Genomic DNA, 6000 nt, shown 5'->3' on the forward strand with positions numbered 1-6000 from the left:
TAATTGGTTGCTGGATTGAAGGGAGTGTCCAGGTTTATATGGGCTAAATTTTTCGACCAGATATTGAGGGCCTATGCCAAAAAGGCTTTTATGTATGACACAACAGATTTTAAATTTAACCTGCTGGCGGATGGGCAGCCAGTGGAGTTTTTCCAGAAGAGGACGAGAGGGAGTTCTAGGCGGGACATTGAAGACCAGCCTTGCCGCAGGATTTTGGGCAACTTGCAGTCTGCTAAGCACGTCCTCGTTAGCAGATAAAAAAAGACCATTACAATAGTCTAACCGACTGACTACAAGGGCCTGGACAAGGGTCTTTCTGGAAGACATAATCCCATTTTGTTTTTGTTGATGATGAAACCTAAATTTTTAAGAAGCGAAACAGTTACACGTTGTAGAAGTAAGTCGGGATTTTGAGACATTATCAGAATGCCATCCAGATAAATAATTAACCATCCTCCTTTACAACTGCCTTTAACAGCTTAAAACATCAACAGGTTGATAAAAGACCGCATAGGAGAGCTAGGAAATCATACATTTGATCTCTCTATTGAAACTGTAGAAACTGACACGTGGGAGATAAATTGGAACTTCTAAATATGCCCTTTTGAGATTTAAATCGACCATGAATTCCTCTTTTGTTAGATGATCGCTCAGAAGATGGATACCTTCCATCTTGAAGTGTCTGTAAAGAATCAAAAAACTGAAATCTCTGACATTTATTGCTAATTTTAAAGCTCCCCCTTTTTGTTTACTAGGAAGGTATTGCTGAGAAATCCCGTGGGGATTAATAAAGGTTTGACTAATCACATGTTTGTGAAATTTCTTGGTCAAAAAAAACTCCTCTTATTGTTCCATAGAAAATATCTTTTATAGCACTATTTTTTTATTGAAGTTGAACAAAACTCTAAATTAAATCCCAAGACAGACTGTCGAACCCTTGAAAGTTGTTTATAAAATGCTGAATTCCCCCCTAAAGCTGATGGGAAAGAAAATTGGTGTCCCACCTTGAAAGGTAGAACATGAAGAGTTTCTACTGTAGTTTCCATGTGGTGTGGATCACAGCCTCTTGTTGGAAAGAAAGGTGGGTTTTTTTAAAATTTTCTGGTCATGAACCTCTGGGATGAGGGAAACCTCTGCATGAAGCAACTGGCGGAGCGGCCTCTGGCATAACAAAAGGATCTTCAAAATATAAACTCCAGCTGAAGATATTGTCTTATTGGTTGCCAAAAGACATAGTTTAAGATCTATAAATAGTAATATGGATCTTCGGTGTTCTGTTGAAAGCGCCCAGTAGCATTGCCCAAAAGGCATATAGCTCTTTGATCCCAACCGGTAGGAATGTTAGGGTCAATAGTATAACCCTGAACCTTAGCTGTGAAGGTAATATCCAGAATCGCTGCAATAGGTCCTGACAGGCCTAGGCTTTTATCCTAACAGACCTTACTGGATCTATCTATTCTTGTTGGGGGGTTTAAACCTGTTTACCTAAAAACACATACAGTTTTTGATCTATATCTGGGGGTTTTCTGATTTGCACGGAAAGTGTAGGTCTAGAGCATTCTGCACAAGGTCTATTCGTGATTTCTTTAGGAAAGAGGTTTCTAAGCCTGCTTTCAACATAAGCTGATTTTTTGTGATAAGGAGTCCACTCAGAAGATCTAGGATGAACTATATATCTTTAGAATCAAAGGTGTCACTAAGGAGAGAGTGCTGATTTTGCAAATGGGAGGGACCCTCTCCTTCATCTTAGTCATCATTTTTCCTCTTTTTTTGGAGTTGGGGTCCAACATCTTTCATTATCTGAAAGAACACAATCAACGTTGTCATCAACATTATCTTTCTTTATCAAACTTTATTTTGGCACATTGCCAGTAGTAAAGGAATTGTCTGCTATATAATTATCTTCTTCTTTTGAAATGTCTGGGAAAGCTTCCAAATAAAGCCTTTTTACATTTTGTAAGGCTTCTGACTTAATTGACCTTTTTTTTAAATCAAGTAGTTGCAAATTGAATTTTTGTTGGGGACTGACATGAATGATAATAAGGATTTTAATTGTTGGCTCATAGGTCCCAACAACCACTGACTGACAAAAAAGACAAACCTTAATAAGTGCCTTTTATCAATTAAATTAAATGAAGTTCAATGTGAATTACTCCTGAATCTGCTACAATTGCGTGGGTTTCCATCATCTCATTAAATAGAGCATTATGAAGAATTTAATTTTCAGTCCTATCTGTCAGTACTGTGCAGGATATCCCTATTTAGTTCCAAATCATCCAGTACTGGGTGGAAACACTTGCCTTCACATGCATCATCTTGTATTGTGTATCACCCCCTCTCCTATATGAGCTGTATTCTGTAGGATTCATTGACCTGTTGCTCAGCCAGCATTTTAAGGGATACTTTCTTCCACATCCCAGTGAGGAATTCTCCATATTATCCAGTATTGTACAGGATCCCCTTGAACCACACAACATCCATTAGCCAGTGTAAAGTGAAATCTCTCCACCACCCCAATAACCAATATTATGTGGCATTTCCTTTTCCCACTCCATTTTTTGCCTGTATTCTTTGAGATCTCCTGTCCCCTCATGATTAGCCAGTGTTGTCAAAGCTTCAGCCCCAGTCTCTCAATATAGTATGCAATCACCACCAGCTCTTTTAGATTCACTATGCTATGCAAGATCCCCATATTGCTCAGTGTTGTGTAAGACCCCTAAACTGTGGCTTGTTGAGCCTGTATCTGGGATGTCTCCACCACTAATGGTATCAGTACTGTGTGGGGTTTACCACTTAACCTCGAAAGACAATCCACATAGTGGACCTTCCCATTAAACACGCCTTTGCCTGCCTCAAAGCTTTCTTACTGACAACCCTGCATTTGGTCCCCTCAAGTCCTTAATCTGCACCTTCAAGATATCTGCCAAGTTAGCAACACATCCTTTTTAAATGTCCCAAAGTAACCAGGTTCCACAGAACTCTGCTGTTGTGCCTGTGCTCCACTCTGTTATGTTTGAGTTGAAATTCCTCACCCCGCCTGTTCAGAAATAAAGGTACGTTCCCTGTAATGTGTGCATTTCAATAATAGGTATCCATCCTAGGACTCTACACTTTCCTGTAGCCTGCTGTATACTGATAATGTGTCAGTGAATTCCTTGTAGCTAAGCTGAATCCCAATGCAACACTGGTGAGGAAGTTAGCAGTGATACGCACCCTTGCTTTGTGCTGCATACTGTCAGCTGTTGTGATCTGCAAGCGCACTCACCTCCTTCATGCATGCTCCACAAGGACCTAGTTCTACCTAGTCCATACTGCGCTCTCAGCGCGGGGACACGCCGGGGCGCGTAACCATGCGCTCTATAAAACTCCGAAATAATAATAATAATAAAGGGCAGGGCTCTCATCTGCCTGCCAACGAACCTAACCATGAGTGGTGCTGAATCGGGTGTCTGCACGAGTTTTTGAAGGAGAGTGTTTGCCTACACAGCAGTTCGGCACGCATCCTACACACTTCTGTAGACCACCAGAAATGAGCTGTGTGCAATGTGGGAACTTTTGAATGTCAAACCAATAATGGTACCTCCAGCCTAGATTTTGATGCTGTGCAATTGAAGCTCTGCTATGCTGCATCTGTGTCTTTGTTACATTCCTTTCAGCATTATTCAACTTCTGTACCTGGTTGCTCTCTTCTTCTCACTCCATGTCATCTAGTATGCCATGATCAGTGCCTCTCTCTGTGACTGTATGGTTAAAAGTGAGAATGTTGTCAAGTCCATAAATCACACCATTCAAAATCTTTGGCACTTTTTTATGTCAAGACCCCTATCTAAAGTTATAGTTTGAAAGGCTATTTATATCCTTCACAACCTTCACATATCCCAACAAGAAGAAGAAGCCTATGCTCCTATGCCTTGCAGAGGTAGGCATTCTCAAATAATCCGGCACGCTAGCTGTTGCAGGGCAAACACAACAAAATGATGGACGGAGTGATGAAACATTTGAACCACTCATGCCCAGTCAAGATATCTGGGTTGAATCCATTGTTCTTTTGCCCACTATTTCACCCCAGTTTGGACCCAGTTGGGTTCAAATCAGCCTTTTCCTTGCTCCTCATTGGAACAGTCCAGCCACAATTTCCAGGTAAAGTTCCCCCTGGGCCAGAAACAAGCCTCCTAGGAGCTGTTTCTGGGTATCATCTGCCAGGCTAGTTTGAATCCAGTGACACAGTGAGCAAGGGACCCATGTCTGGGCATACTCTTGGCCATTTAGGGCGAACATAGCAAACAGGACAAGATGATTGCCGGAGTGCTGAAACTTTTCAACAACTTACCCCCAGACAAGACATCTGGGTTGAATCCATCGTTCTTTTGCTCACTATGCCACCTCAGTTTGGACCCAGTCATATGCAAATCAGTCTTGACCCTGTTCCTCATGGGAACAGTCCAGCCAGAACTGCCAGGCCAGGTGCTCCCTAAACCAGAAACAAGACTCTTGTGTCCGGTTTCAGGGTATTAGCCCTTATCAGCCAGGCTTGCTTGAATTCAGTGGCAGAGCAAGCAGGGCCAGCATTCAGTTGGATGTGGTGGTGCTCAATCAGTAGACGTGTTCCATGCCACCCTTCAAAGAGCATGCCAGCACATGCACCTGACACAGCGAAAGAGAAGAAATCTGACCACAGTATATCCAAGGATGTTCATCTACTAAACTACAATGGTAGATTTTGAGACAACTAGGCAATACCCTGTCAGACATCTTGACACTTGCCCGATCACTAGAACTCTCTAATTCCTGAGTGTCACAAATAGAGGCAGATTTGTATTGTATTGTAAGGGGTGCTTATAGAGCGCACTGACACCATGGGTTTCCTGGCGCTGGATGGACATAGAGGGGACAGAGGGACTAACCAGATTGAGGGAAAACCAAGTTTTTAAGGACTTACGAAAAAGAGTCAGAGAGTTAGAGGTTTTGAGAGAAAAAGGAAGAGAGTGGTTTAAAAGAGCCATTCAAAGCAGAGGTCATGCACATTGCATATTCAATAAAGCATGGCAGCAGCCAAAAGTTGAACTCAGCCAAAATGCCACATTCAAATAGTAGGTCAACTTATAATAGTGCAAATCGACAACGGAGCATCCATATACGTCATATCCGAATTACAGTTTGATTCAATGTTGCAGCCAACCCAACTAAATCCCACAAAGGTCAAATTCTAGGCTTTTGAGAATAGTACGCCTATACCACTGTTTGACATGTTCACTGCATAATTAACACATGAAACACTGCAGCCCTACCTCAAGATTGTATGGGGTAGATTTTCAAACATTTTTGGTTTGGTTAGCGTCACAAAAGTGACACTAACCAGCACTAAATGTTTTCGAGGGTATTTACTTTCCAGTACAAAACTTGTTTTGTGCTGGAAAGTACCCTAAAAGTAGCGCAAAGCAGCGCAAAACAATGCTTTGCCTTACTTAGTGCCAAGGGGGAGATATATGGGTGGTACATGTGCATACCCATGCAACCATCCATGCCTTTTGATGCAAAATCCTATCTACAAAGAATTGTAGACAGGGTTTAGTCCAGAAAGTTACCACCACTTCAAAGGAGGTGCTAACAGAAGAAATGTTTTTATTTCTCCTTTATTTTCCAACTTTCATGAATTCTGCACCGTGCAGAACACATTCAAAGTGGGAATGCTTTTAAACGTATCTAGGGATGGTATTTTGTACAGGAAGGGCACCCTTTCTGTACAAAACCTATGCTAGACTCACACACACACCCTAGCGTTTTGTCACTAAGGTGTGTGTGTGTGTGGTGCTCGGCAGCTGAAATCAAAAGCAACTTTTATGCCTCATCGCTCTTTTAGGCCCAATTACAAACTAACAGAGAAGTCAAATGAAATGGTTTTACTGTATACCACTTATCTCTACTCTAATCCCATTTAATAAAAATAATTCTTTATGCATTAGCACTTAGTATAAAACACAGTTTAGTTTCAAGCAGAGC

The sequence above is a fragment of the Lissotriton helveticus genome, chromosome 8, assembly GCF_964261635.1.
Source record: "Lissotriton helveticus chromosome 8, aLisHel1.1, whole genome shotgun sequence".
In the NCBI taxonomy this organism is placed as follows: Eukaryota; Metazoa; Chordata; class Amphibia; order Caudata; family Salamandridae; genus Lissotriton; species Lissotriton helveticus.